At 37.8% G+C, this 23,822-nt stretch overlaps 1 non-coding gene across 1 annotated transcript; it reads right to left on the bottom strand.

The window, feature by feature from the left end:
* Window positions 1-22,756: 22,756 nt before the first annotated feature.
* Window positions 22,757-22,863, bottom strand: LOC123939492. The gene has a single exon (XR_006817873.1). It is a non-coding gene; the product is annotated as a U6 spliceosomal RNA (small nuclear RNA).
* Window positions 22,864-23,822: the final 959 nt, after the last annotated feature.

The raw sequence follows: 23,822 nt of genomic DNA on the forward strand, positions 1-23,822 counted from the left end.
AAAGAAACCGAACTAAGAAGAAATTTCTCAGCTTCAATGAGATGAAATAGATTTAAAGGCAGGTTCCCCAAACAGCAAGCCTCCAAAACCCTTTTATGTAAAAACTAAGATGTTTGAGAAGTCACATAGCAAGAAAGAAGACTAATTCAGTTATTTTCCAAACTGAGTTAGAATCTCTCCTCTAAGTAGTTCACAATACATATTCAGTTATTTTCAAATAAATAAGGAATACCTTCAATGCTGTCTTTTAAAAAGAGGCAACATCTCCAGTAACCTCATAAATATGCTGACAGTTCATAGCTCTGTTAGTTCTATACCAGCTCTACACTCGCACGTTCCCTACTTGCACTTCTCCTAAGTCTTGCTCGTTGCTCAGAGATACTAAAGCCTACTGAGTAGAACAATCAAAAGGAGAAAGGCCACTGGTTCACTCAACCATTGAGTGAGTGAACTTACTGCTTTTAATTCAGCTATGTAATTAACAGGTTATATATGTTATATAACATATCTATGAGAAAGACTTCTAACGGTGTTCAAACTTATAAAAACATGAGTTAAATACAATGCTAGGATTTTCAGGAAAAATATGAACTTTCATAAATTTCAGTAAAAAAAAAAAAACCCGAGGGTTAGAAAGAGGTGAATTCTTTGGTGAAACTTCACTTTTGCCTTTGCTGGCAGAGGCTAAGGGGCCAAGATTATTTACAACAAATATGCTTGTGCACATGATTCTGGAGGTCTGCATGGAAGCATTGTTTTCTCTGAAATCTGGAATAAGAGCTGTGGTCTCCCAGTCACTGTAGAAAAAGGAGCTGTGTGTTATGTTGCAGATGGTTAATTTCCTCTGGTCACATTCACTCTTTGTACATTGGGAAGGCAAAGAGAAGTGTGAAATGATATGACAGAACAATGATCTTTATACAGGCATAGTGGATTATTTATTTTCAAAAGGTCAGTTAGGAAAGGGTATCATGCATTGTAGAGTAATACATATGAAAATTAAAGTCATGAACCCCTGCAGGGGATTCAGTATTGAAAAGTCACCCAAAGTCCTACAGTAAATGCTCTATTAGCTGCTGTGGTTACAGTATGAGATTCTCTGGTTAAAAATACGTTGCAGTATGTCTTCACTATGATTTCTGTATCATGCCTGGATTTTAAATATCGAAGCATTAAGATAATGTAAAGCAGTAAAGAAACACAAAGCCTCTAAGTTCAAACAAGCTGACTCTAAATCCTGGCTACAACTCTTACCAGATTTGTGACATTAAGTTATCTACTCCCTCTGAGCCTTAATTTTTGTATCTGGAAAATGGAGCTAAGCCTTGATTGAATACTATGTATGCTAGGACTTCCATTTTTCCACTTAAAAATGTCCTTTTGGGGACAAGGTTTTCCCTCTGGCCTCACAGAAATAAAAAAGTAGACAATATATATGAAGAAGCATTGGTTTCCAAGATACAGTATATTAGATAACCAAGGAGAGGAACCCCAGGATGTGAGAAACAAAGGAAGTGAGACTTCTGGTTGCTTCAGTTTACTACCTTGAGAAAGTTTCCTGATCACAAAGCAGAGAGGAAAAACCACAGATGGTCCAGCAGAATCCCTGAGTTGGAGAGACAGAGCTGAATGTCTAGGGACACCAATGCAGCTAGAGTTCATAAGACAGACTAGGGCGAAAAAAGAGTCACACAGAAAGCAAACTCCAGAGAACGGCGTAGTCTCTACCTTCAAGTTCAGCAGAACATTAATCAGTGCACCTGTGTGATAAAAGTAATGGAGACTAGGGAAAGAATCACCCACAAGGATTAGAGAGAATGGTACTTGTGGCTCGCATAGAGTCAGGAACTGCCTATTCGCAACAGCTAGAGGGGAAATCTTTGCAAGTGCCCATGGTACTGGGAAAGTAGTAACAAGGGTCTTGTCTCAGTAGTAGAGAATAATTACCTCTAAACTAAACATGGCTTGGTACTACCTGACAAATCTTAAAAGACAGACCTGAACAGATAGATCAAAAGGTTTCCAAATAGCTTACTGTATCCCAGAATAAAATACAAGAATATTTATAAAAATACAAAAATATCCAACACCTACACAAAGGTAAAGGTAAAGCTCACAATCTTTAACATTCAATAAGAAATTACCAGGTACAAAAAAAGGAAGGTAAATATGAGAAGAGCTCAATCAAAACTGACCCATAACTGACACAAATGTTAGAATTAGCAGACAAGGACTTTCAAACACTTACTAGAATTATATTCCACATGTTCAAAAGATTAAGTTGAGAATAGAAATATAAAAACCCAGACAAAATTTTTGAAGATCAAACTAAAATGTTCAAAATGAAAATAAACTGAATGGCATAAACTTCAGATTAGACATGGCAGAAGAAAAGAGTGGATTAAAGACATAGCAATGGATACTGTTCAAAATTCAATACAAAGATAAAAATAATCCAAAAAAGTGAAAAGAATACCAGTGACCTGTGGAACAACTACAAATGGCCTAATTCATGTATAACTAAAATTCCAAAAGAGGGGATGATAGAGAAATATTTAATAATATAATGGCAGAATTCCCCCCAAATTTAATAAAAACTATAAACCCATATATCTAAGAAGTTATACAAAACCCAGTACACACACACAAAATGAAAAAACAAAACAAAACAAAAAGACTATACTAGGGCACACAGTAATAAAATTGCTCAAAAACAGTGATTAAGAGAAAAATCCTAAAAGTAACCAGAGAAAATGGATGTACTACATATAGAGGAATAAAGACAAGAAATATAGCAGATTTTTTTTAAAGTAAGAAACAATGCAAAAAATATAGTGACCAACATGTCAAAGAAAAAAAGTATTAGGCTAAAACTTTATGCTCCGGCAAAGTATCTTTCAAACAAACATAAAGGCAGAAAAGTTTTTTCAGCCATAAAGAGCTGAAAGATTTCATCAGCAACAAAATTACGTGAAAAGAAATTCTCTAAGCAGAAGGAAAGTGACAACACCTGGAAATATGGATCTACACAAAGGACTGAAGAGTGCCAAAGTGGGAGCAACATGAGTAAGTATATAAGATTATTTATTTGTGATTTAAATAACTTCAATAGCTAACTGACTGTTGAGACAAAAAATAGTAACACAGAACTGGGTTTATAACAGAAAAAAGATACTAAAAACACCAATACTACCAAGGCTAAGTAGGGAGAATTTGAAGTATAGTATGGTAGCCTTCTTAAAATACGTATGAAGCGGCATAATATCCCTTAAAGGTAGACCATGGTAAGTTAACAACGCACACTACAAACCCCAAAGCAACCACTAAATTAACAAAATGAAGAGGTGGGGCTAATAAACCAAAAAAGGAAATAAAATGGAATCATAAGAAATACTCAGTTGAGCCGAAAAAAAGGGAGGGTGAAAGAGAAAAGAGAAAAAGGAGAGCAAGGAATGAAAGGAATAAATACAAAACAAATAACATGATGACAGAATTATACCTAGCTACATCAGTAATCACATTTAATGGAGATGCTCTTAATATTCTAATTATATTGAGGCAGTAAGTGTCAGACTGGATAAAAAAGTAAGACCCAAATATTTTCAGGCTTTCTTTTTTTTTTTTTTCTAGATCAGCAAGCTGTTTTTAAAATTCTTATGGAATACTATCACTATGAACATAGTGATCCAAAGGGGCACGTGTACCCGAATGTTTATAGCAGCAATGTCTACAATAGCCAGACTATGGAAAGAACCTAGATGTCCATCAACAGATGAATGGATAAAGAAGATGTGGTATATATATACAATGGAATACTATGCAGCCATCAAAAGAAATGAAATCATGCCATTTGCGACGACGTGGATGGAACTAGAGCGTATCATGCTTAGTGAAATAAGTCAATCGGAGAAAGACAACTATCATATGATCTCCCTGATATGAGGACATGGAGAAGCAACATGGGGGGGTAGGGGGATAGGAGAAGAGTAAATGAAACAAGATGGGATTGGGAGGGAGACAAACCATAAATGACTCTTAATTTCACAAAACAAACTGGGGGTTGCTGGGGGGAGGTGGGATTGGGAGAGGGGGAGCGGGCTATGGACATTGGGGAGGAGAGGCGAACCATAAGAGACTATGTACTCTGAAAAACAACCTGAGGGTTTTGAAGGGTCAGGGGTGGGAGGTTGGGGCAACCTGAGGGTTTTGAAGGGTCAGGGGTGGGAGGTTGGGGGAACAGGTGGTGGGTAATGGGGAGGGCACGTTTTGCATGGAGCACTGGGTGTTGTGCAAAAAGAATGAATACTGTTACACTGAAAAAATAAATAAAATGAAAAAAAAAAGAAAAAAAAATTCTTATGGAAGTATAAGGGACCTACTACAATTGTCAAAACAATTCTTAAAAAAAAAAAAAGAACAAAGTTAGAGAATAACACCACCTGATTTTCAGATTCATCATTAAACTTCATTAATCAAGTGGAGCCTAAGTGGCTTGGTCAGTTGAGGGACTGACTCTCAGTTTCAGCTCAGGTCGTGATCTCAGGCTCATTAGATGGAGCCCCATATCGGGCTCCATGCTCAGCAGGGACTCTGCTTCAGATTCTCTCTCCCTTTCCCTGCCTACCCCTCCCCCCTCACATGTGGTCTCTATCTTATATAAGTAAATCCAAAAAAAAAAAAAAGATGAACTTCATTAAACAAGACAGGGTGGCACAGAGAAATACAAATATATCAATGTAACAGCACAGAATCCAGAAATAGACCCACATATACATGGATAACTACTTGCTTTTTTATATATATATATATATATATAGAAAGAGTACACAGAGTTGGGGGAGGTCAGAGAGAGGGAGAGAATCCCAAGTAGGCTCCACACCCAGCACAGAGTCAGAAGCAGGGCTTGATCCCAGAACCCTAAGATCCTGACCTGAGCCAAAATCCAGAGTCTGTCTTCTGAGCCACTTAGGTGCCCTCTGGATAAATACTTTTCATCAAAGGTACAAAAGTAATTCAATGGAGAAAGGATATCTTTTCAACAAGTGGTGATGGGAAAACTGCATATCCATATGTTGTGAATAAAACTTGAATATTTTGTTTAATATAAAAAAATTAACTCAAAATCAATCATAGGCTAAATGTAAAACTAAATAATAAAAAAGACCTCTTATAGAAGAAAGCAAGGAGGAAATATTTGTGACCTTCAGTTGGTCAAAGATTGCTTAGCTGTGACACCAAAAGTGTGATCCATCATACTGATAAATAAAATTTAGGAAATGTACAAATTTGAGCTTTTTGATAGATACTCTCAAGAAAATAAAAATAAGAGATAGATTGGAAGAAAAATCTTTCAAATCATGTATTTGATAAGGGATTCATATCTAGATTATATAAAGAATTCTCGAAACTCAATAGTAAGAGAACAAATTGTCTAGTTTTGTAAAAATTGACCAAAAAAATCTGAACAGTTACTACAGAGAAGATATATACATGGCAGATAAGCACACAAAAACGTGTTTAGCATCATTAGTTATAAGAAAAATGCAAATCTAAACCACAATGAGATACTATGACACACCTATTAAGATGCCTAAAACAACAGATCAAGTGTTGGTGAGAAATGGGAGAAGTTGGGAGCTCTCATGCAGTGCTCTTGGGAACATAAAATGTGCAGCCAGTTGGGAATGGAACATAGTTTGCACATTTCTTAAAAAGTTAAACATGTATTCATTCCACCCCTAAGTAGTTAGAAGATAAATGAAAGCATATGTCATATAAAGACTTACACGGATGTATTCATAGCCCCAAACTGGAAACAAATCAAATATGCATCAAAACCAATGGTGACATATTGACGGGGGGGACATGACATCAAAGTCCTGGAAAGTAGTGGTGTTGGTTGGGAGGAAGAGATAGGTCCGAGAACCAGGAGTCTTGAGTTGTAACTCAGATAAACAACTTCACTTTTCTGGATCTCAGTTTCTTTGTCTGTTCAATAAAGCAAAAGCATTTATTTTTACTCTAAAGAGTTTCTCATTCCGTTACTCAAAAAAAAAAAAAAAAAAACGATTAAAGAAAATAAGACAGAGATGTTATAGAAAGGATAATGGAGTCTGTTCAATTTCTGTTACTGTTCCATTAGCTATTCCAGAGAATCTTTCTGCTATGAAATAAAAGTAATCAAATCTGACTGGAAAAGGACTTTTACTCTACAAGGAATAAGGACCCAACTGCTTATTTCTGACCTCTGAACTATAGAACCCAAGGTGCAAACCCAGAATCTAATTCTTTAGGGTTGTTTTGTTTTGTTTTGTTTGGCAACTCCGGTAGAGATCTGTACCCACAAGTTTTGTGGATATTTGTTTTTTTCTCCTCCATGTTTTTCCCCTCTTCCAAGTTTCAAGATTATTTCTATATCTTACAGAATTAGGAAACAAAATTATATAAGAAAACAAGTTTACCTGCTCTTTAGTCTGTCTAATCCCAAGGACACTTGTATGGGACAAAATCTACAAAAGAATACAAATCTGCAAGGTCATAGGATGCCAGCTGTATAGTCAAGATTTCTTCATTCCACAAGCTGGCTAGAATCAAATAAAACTTGACATGGTTTTAGGAACAGAAATGGCCATCCGGAAAGTTTTATTCCCATAGAATAATTTACAGGTTAGCTAAAATTTGGACAGTGTCCAAGTCTTTAGGACATATAAAGAAGTATTTTAATCCAGAAGAATTTATTTTCTAATGCAAGGGTTAACATGAGTAATTTCAGCTATGCCTAAAAGAGTGGGTTACATTTGGAAATTTCATTTAAACAAGTGTATATATACATATTCTATGTATCAACACATGTGGGAATAAGGATTATTCTGATTCAGTTCATGACTTTTCCCTCTGAAATCTTCTGTGGTCTTATGTGAAATGTCTTTACACTGAAGAAATTCCCTGTTGCCCTTTTGCTATCAAAAATAAAGTCCTTTAACATGGCCATAATCCCCTGTAAACATTCAGATTTACAATCACACCCACGCACACCCAGGTCTTTTCTGACAGCTTGCAAATATCCTTGTTCTTTGCATGCAGTCTTCACAATTACAAAGCTGAAATTTCTTTGGCCTTTCCTCTCATGTTTATATAGCTCAGCTTTTCAAAGGGTTTTAAAAAATTCTTTAGGCACACCTAAGAAAAATATGCATTTCTTTTCATTACCTGGGTAAAGGCCAAGGTTTTTTTAATCCCCATTTACCAAGAAAACAGTGCTCTCAAGTGTGCTTTGTATCAGCAAATTGAAGGTGCACTTGATAGAGATTCATTTTTCTACTTCAAAAAGACCCCTATCATCTTCCCATTTTCTTCTGCCTGTGTTGCACGCAGTCATTTATTAACCACAAAGAGCTATTTCCGTATCCTTATTCTACTAATGTATCTCTGGCTCCTATTGGGTGTCTGATAGAACACACACAACCCATACCTTACCCCCATAGCCTTAGTCTTTATAAGCTGTGGAGGGACATACTAAATGAATAAAGATTTCCTACTTTGCAGGGAAAATTTGTTCCTAAAAACACTTTATGTAATGTCTTAGGTTGGATTCCCCAGAGGCAGACCCTGAGTTGAGGATTTGTGTGCAGGCGAGTTATGAAAGATATGCGAGAGAAACTTGTAAGGGAATGCAAGAAGCAGAGTAGGGAAGGGGAAAGAGCCCAACAGGGGCGTGACTCTAGGCAAAGTCTCCTGGTTGCTTCAAGTTAATCCTGTAAGGGGTCACTTGAGAGTATGACTTAAACCTCCAAGTTTTTCTCCTATGGGGGCACGGGGGCTGGGCCACTGGTTAAGGATGGTTTAGGCAGATAGAAAACCCCAAGCACGTCCAGATCTCTGAAAATCCCAAAGAAGAAACTCCAGATGTCCCAGGCGGTCCCTTGAAAAACGTCACAAAGCTGGTATTAGAAACAAAAGCACACAGAAGCCTGGGGAGGGACAGACACACACACACACACACACACACACACACACACACACACACACACAGACAATCACTGGATCATTGGGCAGCTTTTGATAGCAAGGATGAATTTTCTGACTGGGAATAATGATAGAAATTCCCACAGAGACAATATGACCTGCCAGGCACAAGGCGAGGTGCTCTATATTCATTATCTGGTTCTGTCCTAGGAAATGGCCAACGAGTTGGGTAGTATCTTTATCCCCACTTTGCAGAAAGGAAACAGAGATGAGAGAGGTTAAGACATGTGCCCAGGACACACAGACGCAAAGCAGTTGAATGGGAGGGACTGCAAGGTAAGACTGTCTGACTTCAAAGCTGAGCCATATCAGTTTGTTAACTAGCTGGAAAAGCAGCGCCTTCTTGTATGGAAACACACTAGAAAGAGAAGTAGAAACCACAGCAGCTTAAACGCAGGAGGGTACTAGCTAATTATCCACTTGAACCAGAGGACTCCCAAGCTAGTTAATTAGCCCCTTTCCCAGACAATGTGGTTTACACACAGCAGTTAGGTGGAGACCCCGCCCCCTTATATCGACATGCTCCCTATTATTGCTTTGTAGTCAAGCATAATGCGGAACTCTCTGTAGCCTCAATTGCATCATAGCTTAGACTTGATTAGTACCACCATTTGATTCAGGGAATCGATGTCCAAAAGTAGGCTTCAGAGGGCCACCAGACCTTGACAACTAGAGTCACCACAGCAAGAGACTGTCTTTCCCCATAGCCCAAGGCATGGCTTATGAGATTTCACATCAAGTGTCTATCACCCATGCGTTTCACTGGGATGATGAATTGGTTCTGTCCTCTCTCAAATGGTGACTCTGAGAGATTGGTAGTGACTTCCTGGAACACTGTTGCACAGAAACCTGGGGCTGTATTGCAGACTCTGCGGGAAGGACCTCGAAGGTTAACTGGTACAGTTCCTGCTGATGGCTGATGTTAGACAGGGGTGGGGAGGGATGGGCAACATCGTGGCCATGCTGGAGGAAGCAGTGTTTCCCAATCCTTCCTAATACAAGAATCATAGAGGACTTGCTAAAAATCCAGATTGCTAGGTCTGGGACAAATCCTCAGCATCTGCAGGATAGGTGCCTTGGAAATGGCATTTTTAACAAATGCCCCAGAGGAGTCTTATGATTAGGTAAGTCTGGGAAACACTGGGATCGCCATTCTCTATCCTGTCTACATTTCCAGGCTTTATGGATTCAATTTTTAAAATTCTCATGGTTAAACTTTATCTGAATTGACCAGCTCCTTCTATAGCCCTATGCACATGCTTACACGTGTGTGCACACATGTGGGTGCAGGTGCACATGTATGTGACAAGGATGGGTTTTTCTACTATTCAGCTAACCCAAGAAGCAGAGATGGGATCTTCCCTTCTGTATCACCACACCTCTTCCCGGGTTACAGAGCTCACACCTTTTGAGTGTGGCAGGAAATTAAAAGCATACTGAGCAGTTCACAGAGGCTCTGTAAATTCTCAAATGAGAGGCAGACATCCTTCAGTTGAATGACCACGGCAGGACACACACTAGAAGCGGCCCATGGAATGCTCTTTGGTCACCATGACAAGAACAGCCACCTCCCCTGCAGAACCAACACGTGTTTCCATCCCAAAGGCCAGAAGTGTATGGACAACAAGATCAGCTTCCATGTGGTCCCTGTTTCTGACCACTGCTAGGTACTGGCATTCTCTTTTTGTTAACAGTTTCCCATCTACTTGACTCCCCCACCTCCACCCAAACCACTGATTCCCTGACTGACCTCGTCCAAGGTACAACCTTATGATCTCTCCTTGTCTTTTCAGCAGAGATACACCTCATCTATATTCTGTTTTGTTTTCCTTCTCTCTGACTCTGTTGTGTGTGCGTGTGTGTGTGTGTGTACATATGTATGTTATATGTGTCATGAGCTCCTATATCCTCTCCTGCCCTCAAGGTCTTTCTCCTGATTTTCCTGACATGCAAGGAATGAAAAAGAAAACAACGAATTTTACTGTTTATTTTTTTCTCTTCCTGCCCTAATAATTATATCTTTTCTGATCTATAAATGTACCTGGCTCTACCTGATGTTACATCAGGAAATGCAGGAAAGCAGAAATAGACAATTTATTTGGCCAATTATCAATTTCATGGTCTTATATTGCTCTTTCTTTACTAGAATGTAATCTTCTTGAGAACAGAAACTCTGCCTGTTTTGGTTTTTTTTGTTTGTTTATTTTTTTTGTAGTGATCATTTCAGTGCTTGGTGTATGGGACACTTGTGTTAATACATCTTGGTGGAATTAATGCATGAATGACCACATTTCCAGTCCTGACTTCTCAGGTGCCATTTTGATATTCACAACTTCCCTAATTTCTCAAGGGACAGCTCAAGTCCCCCTTCCTCCAAGAAGACTCTTCTGAATATCCCTGCTTTGCTCTCACCCCTGTGGCATTTTCATCTGAATCTTACAACATCTCCTTGTTTGTTATTTCAATGATTGGCAGATTATTTGTTTAAGACAAATGATGTCTTCAACCACTTTACAACTAATATTATAGTGAACGTCTTTCACGTTCTTAGAAAACCCTCAAAGCAGACTGATGGTAACACTCCAAAGTCTTATTCAAGAAAAGTAAGTTGGATCAAAACAATGTTCTCTGGGTACACAATTCTTTGACTCTTTGACTTGTCATTATTCTCTTATTTTTAATGTGTGCCATATTTCCTCCTCGTTTCCTTCATGAACAAAGGATTATGTGTTTTCCTCTACAGAGATGAGCGTGGCTCAAGGCACGTAGTAAATTCCCACTGATTACTTGATTGATTTTAAAGACACTAGGGTTATTTCAGAGACTCTAATGTTCTTTCCATGGACAGCTCTGTGGCAAATGTGTCCTTCCTAATTCACAGGAGGGCCCTTCTGGTCTTGGTTGTGTTTTCAATAATCTGTGGACAATAAAAGAAAATGTATAGGACTATAAACACATGTGCTCTCCCATTCTCCATTAGGACAGGGATGATAATTAAAGTCCACAAAAATGATTGATTAAACCTTAAGAGGGTGTGCTTATTTCTTCTGAAGCGTTACTTTTGACTAAGAATTAATGTTCTTTTTCCTTTTCCAAGCTTTGTCTCCATTCAAAGCTACCTTTTTAATTTTCTGCCAGCAAGTGAAGGAAAAAGGGTATTTTTTGCTACAACATTTGTCTCCATTTCAGCAACGAAAACATGAATGTTCTAAAGGCACTGACAGCACAGCTCCAACCTGAGGAGGTGATTTTTCTCACAATGAGTCTTTCATCCGGAAAAGATGAAACGCTGTTGGGATTTTATACTAAACTCCATAAACTGTAGCATCTTTGAATGAAAAGAAGCAGAAGATAATGTGAGAAAAATAGAAGAGAGCATCCTTAAACACTGAAGCCCATACTCATGTCAGAATAAGGCCTCGATTCTTTACTCTGAGATCCGGTGGTGCTGGCTGGGAATGAAACGAGAATTATTAGTAAGACATGAAGCCCGACTGCAGCTTCCCTTCACCACAAGTCCCTCACCTCAGCATTTTATATTTTCAAACGCTCATGTTCTTCCCTGGAAAAGCAAATACATGTACATTTGTAAGTGGTTTCTCTACAATTATAAAGCAATTTGAGTAACGGAACAGTATTCTAATTGAGGATGTTTAGATGTCCTTCAGCAAAGATTAAAAAAGGACTCGTGGACATTTTAAGGGCAGTAGCTTTTAAGCATGAGTATTTTTGCAATTTTCTGAGAGTTTCTTTTAAAAATTTTTACAAGAATAATATAGTTCTTGGCTTAAAAATAGTTTACAGGGAAGGATCATTTTGTAGGAATGTTCTAGGCTGGAAAACATACATTTGGTGGACATGTTACCTCAAGTGAGATGAATTTTACAAGTATTTTAATTCTCCTGAGATTTGGACAATTTCTGGGTGACTAAACACTGGAGGAGAGTGCATGAGACTAGAAAGAAAGCATCGTTCATGACAATATGCTCTTCACATTGAGGCTGACCTTTTGATTCTTTTGCCTATTGGGGACTTCAGCCAGATTTTAACTGGAGAGTATTTTTTATATCCTCCACTCATCAGCCAACTAACAGAAATAACCCGGGGCCAATAGAAAAAAAAAATCATTATCTTTTGGGCAATCTGGATAAAGTGAAAAATAAGAGACAGGAACCAATGACAGACTAGAGGCTTTACATACTGTGGTTGCAGAAACCCTTATTCAGACTCAGTATCACACAGAAAATTACAGATAACGTGCTGCAGAAAGGATTCCTTGCCCCTACCACCCCCGCCAAGGGGAAAAAAAAAAAATCACTGCAATGATTTTTCTGATTAATAGTAAAAAATATTTGAAGGGGAAAAAAAGAGGAAAAAATACCATTATACTGATCCAAAATAAAGTCATAATAACCAGTTTCTTGGGAAAAAAGAGATTCTAGTACCTTCATTTTACCATAGACTGAGAAAAAAGAAAAAAGAAAAAACACTTAAAAGGTTTCCAGTGTTCTTAGCCATTAAACCGTAAGTAATTATACTAACAATGAAAATAAGCACTGAACAGAGACAGGCCACAGGGTTAAGACACTGACAGCAAGAGTGTGAAATGACATTAAGGAAGAAACAGGTCTAGGGGCACCTGGGTGGTTCAGTTGGTTAAGTGTCCAACTCTTGATTTCAGCTCAGGTCGTTATTTGAGGGCTGTGAGGAGTCTCACACCAAAATCCAACTGGGCATGGAGCCTGCTGAAGATTCTCTCTCTTCCTTTGCCCCTCTCCCACCTTTTCTTAAAAAAAAAAAAAAAAAAGTCTAATGGGTACTGATTCTAAAAGATACTTTGTAATGGTGTCTTGTTCCTTATCTCTGTTTTTGTTTGATACTCGCCCTTATCTATTTCTTTCACCAGTGCAGGTGTGGTCATAGTAGAGCAGTGTGGGCGATTTGGATGGTATATTAGTTAGCTAACCAGTTTAGCATCTGGAACAAAGCCCCCAAGATACCAATGGCTTACACAGGATAGAGTGAATTTCCCTTTCATAGAATAGTCTCTGTAGCCGTGATGGTTGTCAGGGACCGTACTCCTGATTTTTGGCTCTGCCAATCTCAAACCTCCAGCTTCCACTGTGTCCTTTAAAACAGCTACTCCACTTCCTGCCTTCATCAAAGAAAGGTCCTATTCTTTTGTTTAAGGGCAGGTTTCAAAATCTTTACATATCATTTTGGTTCACGGTCATGTGGCTGGAGCTCAGTCACGTGACTACACCCAGCTAGTATAGGCTGGAAGGGAGGTTTTTGAACTGGAAGCAATGTGCACCTGGTAGAACTTCATGGGTCTCTTATTTTTCACTTATGGTCCTTCAGCATTTCGCCTGGCTTTCAGGACTCTTATTATTTTAGGGACAAAAGGTACTTCCAAGGACTACTTTATATACCTTCCTAAGAGTTGAGGGTGCTTCCCATCTATTTATTAGTCATCACCAGGAAGTACTTTCTACTTAGGCTGTTATTTGCTCATGCTTGTCAGTTGCTCCAGGATGGATGGATACCTGGGACATTAAGCTAAAATTTTATTTCATCTTTGCTTATTATCACAATTATAATAATACTCAAGTTCTACTAAATTCAGAGTCTAAATTGACCTTAAGAGTCTTCAGTTTTTGGATTTACTATTTGAGCATGTGTGTGTGAAAGAAGTTTTATTTTATTCAGGGATGGGGATGGGCTTGACAGAGGTGGGGTACACTTGGTAATTTGAAGGAAGAACTAGAAAAGTTGGAAAAATATTTTGAATGTTTGAAGATATCATAGAGAAAACCACCAGTGAAAATGCTGGAGCTGTGTTTTAAGAGAGGGAGAAAGCTGAAAGGTAAAGCATTTTGGCCCCCCCCACAATTTTGGCACTTTAAAATGTCCTTCTGTCACCTTCTGGCTACATTGTTTCTAATAAGATACAAGCAGGTTTTTAAAGAGAATTTATCCCTAAATGCTTTTCTCTGGCTGCCTTTAAGATTTTTCTATTTATTTTTAGCCATTTGATTATGATGTGCCTAGGTGTGGCTCTTTGTGTTCATTCTGCTAGCAGTTTTGAACCTTTTTTTTTTAAGTTTTTGTTTTGTTGTTGTTTATTTGTTTCACTATTTTATTTATTTATTTGCGAGAGGGAGAGTGGGTGGAGTGGCAGAGGGAGCAGCACTGAGCAGGGAGCCCCATGCAGGGCTTAATTCCAGACCTGAGGTCATGGAACCATGACCTGAGCCAATGGCAGATGCTTAACTGACTAAGCCACCCAGAAGTCTCTGAGTTTTTAAAATCTTTTTAAAATGCAGGTTATGATTACCGCCAAATTTGGAAAATTTTTAGTCATTATTTCTTCATTTTTTTTTTTTCTGCCCCAATCTCTCTCTCCTTTCCTTCTGGGTTTCCAATGATACATATATTGACTTCCTGTACCACAGGGCACTAAGACTGTATTTGTTATTTTCACTTTTTTTTTCTCTATGTGTCTAAATTTGGATAGTTTCTATTGACCTATTTTCAGATTCACTAATATTTTCTTCTGTAGTTCCTAATCTATTTATTTTTATTTAAACTCAATTAGGCAACATATAGAACATCATTAGTTCCAGAGGTAGAGTTCAGTAATTCATCAGTTGCATATAACACCCAGCGCTCATCATATCACGTGCCCTCCGTAATGCCTGTCACCCGGTTACCCATGCCCCACCCACCTCCCCTCTAGTAACTCTTGGTTTCTTTACCCTCGTTAAGAGTCTCTCATGATTTATCTCACTCTCTGATTTCTTCCCATTCTGTTTCCCTCCTTTCCCCTATGATTCTCTGAGAAGTTTCTTATATACCTCATATGAGTGAAACTGTATGATAATCTTCTTTCCCTGATTGACTTATTTCACTCAGCATAATACCCTCTAGTTCCATGCACATTGATGTAAATGGTAAGATTTTATCTTTTCTGATGGCTGAGTAATATTCGAGTGTGTGTGTGTGTGTGTGTGTGTGTGTATACACACACCCCATCCTCTTCATCCATTTATCTGTCGATGGACATCTTGGCTCTTTCCATAGTCTGGCTATTGTGCATATTCCTGCTATAAATATTGGGATGCAGGTGCCCTTTCAGATCACTACATTTTTATCTTTGGGGTAAATACCCAGTAGTGCAATTCCTGGGTCATAAGATAGCTCTATTTTTAGCTTCTGGAGGGAACTCCATACTGTTTTCCAGCTTGCACTCTCTTGATCCCAAAACCAGACAAAGACCCCACCAAAAAGAATTACAGACCAATATCCCTGATGAACATGGATGCAAAAACTCTCACCAAGATACTAGTTAATAGGATCCAACAGTAATTAAAAGAATTATTCACCATGACCTGCTGGGATTCAGTCCTGGGCTACAAGGGTGGTTCAATATCTGCAAATCAATCAATGTGATATACTACATTAACAAAAGAAAGGACAAGAATCATATGATCCTCTCAATTGATGCAGAAAAAACATTTGACAAAATACAGCTTCCTTTCTTGATTAAAACTCTCCACAGTGTAGGGATTGAGGAAACAAACCTCAATATCATAAAAGCCATATATGAAAAGCCCAAAGTGAATATCATTCTCAATGGGGAAAAACTGAGAGCTTTTCCCACAAGGTCAGGAACATGACAGAGATGTCCACTTTCACCACTCTTGTTCAACACAGTATTAGAAGTCCTAGCCTCAGCAAAAGACAACAGAAAGAAATAAAAGGCATTCAGATTGGAAAAGAAGAAGTCAAACTCTCACTCTCACAGATGACATGATATTTTATGTGGAAACCCCCAAATTGCTAGAACTCAGAGGAATTCAGCAACATGGCAGGATATGAAATCATCACACAGAAATCAGTTGTATTTCTATATACTAACAATGAAACAGAAGAAAGAGAAATTAAGAAACTGATCCTAATTTTTAATTGCACCAAAGCCCATGAATACCTAGGAATAAACCTAACCAAAGAGATACAGGATCTGTACTCTAAAAACCCAATCTACTTTTAAGCCCATGTAGGGACTTTTTTTTTTTTTTAATATTGTATTATTTTAGTTTTAGAATTCGTGTGTGGCTCTTTTTATGTAGTTTTTGTTTTCCTGCTGAGCGTGCCCACCCATGTTTTCATTCTGGCCAGCTTTTACTTTAAGCCTTTAAATAGACTTCTTTTTTCACTGTTTTAACATCTTTCTGTGTTAATTCCAACATCTGTCTCATCTTCGACTATTTTTTATTAACTGTTTTCCTCTCCTACTTTGGGTCATGCTTTCCTGCTTCTTTACAGGTTTAGTAATTTTTATTGTATGCACAACTTTATGGATACTACACTGTTGAGAGTTTGGCTTATATTGTCTTCATTTAAGGAGGGTAGAATATTATGGTAGATGAGCTTTATCCTGTAGAAGTTTGATTTTAGATGTTTTAGGATGAGTCTAGAATGACCCTCACTATGGAGGCAGAGTAGCTCTGCTCCTCGGGCATGGTATTTCTGGAGTTTCTTTCATTTGAGTGGCTGAGTTGTTCTTGAGGTCTCTCCACTTCTCCTTGCCCAGTACCGTGTCACTCTTGGAATCCTGTCTTGTTGACTGTCATCCCAGAGTTTTGCTTTGTGCATGCACAGCTGAATGCTTGCAAAACAGTCCGGTTAACTCTTCTGAAGATTTCTGCTGTTCTTTCTCTGCACAACTCTCTCCTCCTGGGGCCATGCTTACACAAATCCCAACTGCCTCTCTATGCCCAAATTCCAACATCTGAATTCTTGCAGGCCTACTTAGCATTGCTATCTAATAGGTCCCTGCTTCCTGATACCACAGTTTGGAAAGGGTCCCCAGGCAGAGAACTGGGCAAATGTGAAGCTCACCTCATCCCCTCATGTTCAACCCTTCACCTGAGGATCAGAGCTCTGTGTTGCATGTTGCCCAAGAGAAGAGCTTCTTTATATATTTTGTTTGCTAGGTATTTACAGTGGGAAGGTGAGTGTGATGCTCATTGCTCCATTATACCCAGAATTAAGGGTGGCTACCTATGAATTTTTTAGTCTCTCTTATATTTGAATTCCTGTCTTTCTTTTATTTCCATCATTGAAATTTGTGCCATCTTACCTTTTTCGTTGGGCAGTATAATTAGGATCGACATTCACTTCAGCTCTTGTCAGTTAGGGGTGTGCTGGGGCTGCAGATTGTTTTCAAACACAAAAAAAAGGTTTTTTAAAGATTTTATTTATTTGAGAGAGGAAGAGATAGTGAAAGAGAGCACAAGTTGGGGGGAGTGGCAGGCAGGTGGAGAAGTAGACTCCCTGCTGAGCAGGGAGCCCGAAGCCAGGCTCCATCCCAGGATCCTAGGATCATAAGCTGAGATGAAGTGAGATGGTTTTAACCAACAAAGCCACCCAGGTACCCCTTCCTTAGACACTATTATTCCATTGTGCTCCAAGTAACTTTTGAATGCCATTAGCTGCTTTGAACCAGAGAACTATTCTGAAATCACAAGACTGTTCTGTCCACGTACAGGCAGGTTGGAAGTGCTGGGGAATTACCAGCAACAAACACTGGTTAATGATTAATAGGAGTTTGTACCTAAACACCCCAGGGCCCTCACCTTTTAGATGGAATAATTTTGAGACATGCTTACATCATTTGCCAGAGTTGCTCTTTGGGATTAATCTCCAACTGTCCACTCTCCTTTCTAACCCGCTTGCTAGTATTCATGGCCTAAAGAAAAATAAACTATCTCCAACCAATTCTGGTCTTAAGGTGTGCTGCTAGGGAACTTGAACTAAGCCCATAGTATTGTGGTTAGAAAAGTTACACGATACAATACCAACTTTTCAATATTTGTGAACAATTGTTTTATGTCCTAACACAAGAAAATTTTATAAATGCTCTATGTGAGCATAAAATATTTATTCCTTAATTACTGCTGCAGATATCTGTTAAGTTTTTATTGGATAGAGATTTATTTTGTGGTTGAGATACAGAATTTTATTTGAACATGAGATCAGTTTTTCAGTGAGATATATTTTAATTCAAATATAATGGAGATTTGCGAGTTTTTTCCTTATAATTCTTAAGTTTTAACTTCACCTATCTGGAGGCTGTGTTATTATGTAAATACAGATTCAGAATAGTTATATATTCCTCATCAATTGATAAATTCTCCCTATTTTCCTCTCCCATTAACTACTCAAATGTGCAAGTTATCCCTTACACCGTTCTAGAGGAAACCCGTCTTCTAAGTGAACATGGCAACTTAATTTGTTCTTTGTTCTCTCTCAGACTTTGCTGATAAGAGGTGGCCAGTGCAGTAACACACTGCATTGCTTTTCTTTCTATTATTTTTTTGCCACCTCCTTTAAAAAAAATAAATACACATTTTGTGTTAGAATGATTTAGGTTTATGGAAAAATTATGTAGTACAGAGAATTCTCATATATCCGATGGCAGTTTCCCTTCTTGTTAATACCTTACATTACTACAGTAAATCTGTTACAATTAATGAGCCAATACCAAGACACTATTACTGACTGAAATTCATAGTTTATTCGGATTTCTAATACCTTTTTCTGTTCCAGGAGCAGCATCATTGATCATTTTACTGTTTACTTTTGCCTATTTCAGCATGTGATATAATTGGAATCATACAGTATGTAGACTTTTCACACTGGCTTCCCTCACTTGGCAGTATGCTTTTAATGCTCTTCTTCACAGGTCTTTTCATGGTTTCGATAATATCCCGTAATATGGATATACCACAGTTATCTGTTCACCAATTAAAGGACGTGTTTGTTTCTTCTAGTTTGGGGGGTTATGAATAAAGTTAGTATAAACATTTATGAGAAGCTTTTGTGTGGACTTAAGTTTCAAATCAGTTGGATAAATACCGAAGAACACAAGAACTGGATTGTACGGTAAAACTATTTTTAATTTTGTAAGAATCTGCCAGCCGGTCTTCCAAAGTGGCTGCCCATTTTGCATTTCTACTAGCAATGAATGAGAGTCCTTGTTGTTCTGTATCCTTTCTAGCAATTAGTATCGCCAGTGTTTTTTTAAAAAGTATTATTTTAGTTATTCGTATAGGTGTGTATTAGTATCTATTATTGTTTTAATTTACAGTTCCTTAATGACAGGTAATAACACGTCTTTTTATTTGTGTGTATCTGTATATCTCCTTTAATGAGGTATCTGTTCAGATCTTTAATTGGAGATTTAGATTTTTAATATGGACAATCTATTTTCTTATTGTTGAGCTTTAAGAATTTCTTGTATATTTTGGACACAAGTCTATAATAGTTAATTTTATGTCACTTTGATTGAGCTATGAGATGCCAAGATATTTGGCCAAACATATATTTGAATGCATCTGTGAGACTGTTTTTGGATGAGGTTACCATTTGAACTGGTAGATCCAGTAAAGCAGATTGTTCATCTTAATGTGGGTGGGCCGCATCCTTTCAGGTGAAAGCTTGCCTAAAACAAAAGGCTATCCCCTCCAGGAGAGGAAGACTCTCTACCTGACTGTCTTCCAGAAAGGACATCAGTCTTCCACCTTCAGATTTAAACTTGGACTGGAACTTACACCACTGGCTTTCCTGATCCTCCAGCATTCAGACTCAGACTAGAAGCAAATCATCAGCGATCGTGGGTCTCCAACTTGCTGACTGAAGATCCTGGGACTTCTCTCAACTTCTCAGGCTTTAACATCCTATGAGTCAAGTCCCTATAATGTGTGTGTGTACATATACACACACGCTTCCTATTGATTCTATTTTATAACTGGTTCTATTTTACATTGTTCCTAATATATATCACTATTAAAAGATTTAATATTATATATAATAGAATAAAAATAAATATCCTATATATATTAGTAGTATATATAAACATATATATACACATATCCTATTGGTTCTATTTTCCTGGGGAACACAAAGCAATATAAATCCTTCATCAGGTATGTGTCTTGCAAATACTTCTTCTAGTCTATGCTTTGTCTTTGCATTTTTCAACAGTGTCTTTCACATAGCAGCTTTTAAATAACAGTAAAGTTCTACTTAATCAGTTTTTGTTTCTTTCCTGGGTCATGTTTCTAGCCTTGTAGCTAAAAGCTCATCTCCAATCCTAAATTCACAGATTGTTCTCTCATGTTGTCTTTTACAGTCTTTATAGTTTTTCTTGTTACATTGAGCTCCATGACCCATTTAGAGTTAACATTTGGGGAAGGTTTAAGGTCTGTATCTAGGTCCCTTCTCATGCAAATGGACATCCAGTTGTTGCCATCCAGCATCTCTGCTGAGAAGACGACCCTTTCTCCACCGGACTGCCTTCTCTCCTGGGTCAAAGATCAGCTAGCTGTATTTGTGTGTGTCTTTACTCTGTATTACCCATCTGTTTCTCTTTTCTTTCACCAACACCTCGTTGCCTTGATTACTGTAACTTTATAGCAAATTTTGACATCAGGTATCATGAGTTCTCCAACTTTGTTGTTGTTGTTTTTAATCAGTTTTTTACTTCCTTTTTTCCCCTCTTGTTTTCCTGTTATGTGTTAGCACTCACCAAATAAAGGGTTGGCACTGGAGTTTTTGCCTCATGTTTTGCTTTCTGAAAGAGCATAAAAATGAATGTTTATGCTCCATGCCCCTAAATTCATATGTTGAAGCCCCAACCCCCAGTATAGATGTATTTGGAGACAGGGCCTCTCAGGAAGTAACTAAGGTTGAGTGAGGTCATGAGAGTGGGACAGTAATCTGGTAGGATTAGTGTTTGTATGAGCAGAGATTACAGAGAGCTCTGTCTCTGTCTCTGTTTCTATGCCTTCCTCTTTTTCTCTATTGCACATGCTCTAAGGAAAAGCCAAGGGAAGACATGGTAAGAAGGCAAACACCTATAAACCAGGATAGGAGGTCTCACCAAAAACTGACCTTGACAGCTTCTTAATCTTGATCTTCTAGCCTCCAGAATTGTGAGAAAATAAATATCTGTCATTTAAGCCACCCAGCCTGATGTTTTGCTATGGCAGCCCAAACAGACTAATATACCCAGAATAAGACAATGAGGAACTTTCGTAAAGATCAAATAGCTGGGTTTTGATTTTTTTAATCCAAACTAGTGATCCTTGTCTTTCAACTGATGAGATAGTTCATTTAAAGCTAGTCTACTCCTGACAGTTTTCATTTTTATCACTTTATGTCTTCTCTCACACATATTTTTCTTTTTTTTTTCTTCTTCTTCCAAAACAAGCATTGGAATGATTAGTTTCCATAATTCTTTTTTTTCTTTCAGTTAGGAAATTATACATTTAATCTTTATGGTTTTATGGTCCATCCATTTATTTAAAAAATGCATGCCTGTCTGAACAAAGTACAAAGTGAATAAATAATTTTACCACATTTCCAAATGTTACTGGTTTAGAAAAACCTTACTGGTAAAGTTTAGAATGTTAACTATGATTAACCACTCCTTTCTTAAATGTCACTTTTCTCAAAATTTTAGTCCAACTTGATTTTTATGAATACATTCTTCATAATTATTTTCATTTTTCATATTGTTAACATGTGTTTAGGTTTACCCTATGTTTGCCAATTGTTTTTCCCACTATTGCTTTTGGAAATCCTCTTCTTCCTTCTGGGTTCTATTTTCTTCTTTCTGAGGTAAATCCTTGAATAACTGCTTTAGTGAGAATATGTGGGTGGTGCGCCTCTGTGTCTTCTTGTGTGTCTAAAATTGTCCTTACTATACTTCCACCCCTGATTGATAGTTTAGTTTATAATTCTTGGTTGACAGTTATTTTTTCTTGGCAACAAGAAAATATCATTCAATTGTACCCTGGCCTCTATTGTTGCCATGACAAATCTAATGCCAGTAGTTTTCTTTCTTTATTTATTTTACTTGAAACATTTTATTGTTGGACCTAAAGATCCATGTTTTTCATCATTTGTAAAATTCTCACCCATCTTCATTTTACTATTTGACTCTTCATCATCCTTTTTCTTTTTCCTCTTAAACTCAGTGGACATACATTAGAACTTCTCATTAATTCCTTCATGACACTGAATCTTCCTTTTGGAGCTTTAATTTCCTTACTTTTCTCACTTACATTTTACTTCATTTCTTCAGACCTATGTTCTGGTTCAGTATTTTTTTTTTTACTTCAGCTGTTTCTAATATGTTTCACAAGTTTATTGCTTAATTTTAAAAGTTCTATTTCATTTGTTTTAATATTTTTTGTTATTATGTATTTTTATAATTGATTATTTTTATAACTTTATTTGAACACAATGAGTTTATATTGCCTGTTAAAATGTAATATCATATGAAAAGATTATCTTCTAATGTGACCTGTTTGTGCCTTTCATTCCTCCCCCACTCTGGACTATTTATTTGTGAAAGAGCTCAGTGTGAGAGATACTTCATCTACGGGAGTCATGGACACATATGCTGTGGAGTGGTATTGTCTTCACTTGTAAGAAGAGCCCCAGAATTATCACTGGTACAGGAGCACAATGATGTTAATTTCTCAGATTGGGGACTCCTAAACCTTGAGGACTTTGAAGTAGTAGAAATTTAAACCCCACAATTGTGCATGGAAGACCCAAAGTACAAGTCTCCAGGAATTTAGGCAGAGATAGATAAACTTGCCTGTTGCCTTCCTGCGTCACCGGTCACAGTTCATTCAATCTTGTATTTTTTTTTTTTTTAATGGAACGCTTCACAAATTTGAATGTCATCCTTGTGCCAGGGCCATGCTAACCTTCTCTGTATCGTTCCAGTTTTAGTATATATACTGCCGAAGCAAGCACTCAGTCCTGTACTTTACTAAGGTATAGACCTTCAAGGTTTCCAGCTCTGCCCTCATGGGCTTACAGGCTTTATTCTGTTCTCCTGAGCATCTTAAAATTAAAGCTCTTAGGTACTTCACCAGAAACACACTAATCCCGATCTCTCTCACACACACCCACCCAGGATTAACCAACAAGTAGAACCTCCCCTGTGCCTCCTGGGATTACGCCCTGCTTCCCAGATTACCTGGCATGTGGGCATTTTTCTTACTATTCCTGATATCTCAACCATACATTTTTGAACCATGTTATATTTTATGTGCTTGGGGAAGGGATTCAGGTGACTGAAGTCACATTATTTATGGAACAGGAAGCACGGAAAACTCAAGTTTGCACGAATATAGAGAAACCACACCCCAATCTGGGGCTCAAATTAAGATGTGGAATACCTTAATTATATTATATGTTCACTAGCTGTATCATATACTAATTAGAACTCATTGCTTTTTGTCCTGAGGATGTGAGATGGGATGGAGTTTCACAGCTGTTCAAACCTCCTTTAAAGAAGCAGGAATATATTAATGACACATGAAGGAAGATATTGGCAAGACAAGACTCTTCCTGAGTTGATAACACATGGATGAAGTATCTATCTCTTCATTAGTTTATAAGCGTCTTTAGGGGAGGGAAAGTGATATATTTACCTCATCATCTGTGAAGTGGAGCATTGAACTTGTTTCATGGCAGGTGCTAAACAACTTTGGAAAGAATAAAGGAAGGAGAGGGTGAAGATGGGAGAAAGAAAGGAAAAAATAAAGAAAGAAGGAAGGAAATGGAGGAAAGGAGGAAGGGAGGGGAAAAGGAGGCAACTCCTATCCATCACTATAATACCCATAGAGAAAAAGAAAACCTAGCTCACTTCCAGAAACTGGGTATTTGGAGCATAAATATAGGTGTCCTTGAGAATGACTCCACATTCT

This window comes from Meles meles, chromosome 3, assembly GCF_922984935.1.
Source record: "Meles meles chromosome 3, mMelMel3.1 paternal haplotype, whole genome shotgun sequence".
Lineage (NCBI taxonomy): Eukaryota > Metazoa > Chordata > Mammalia > Carnivora > Mustelidae > Meles > Meles meles.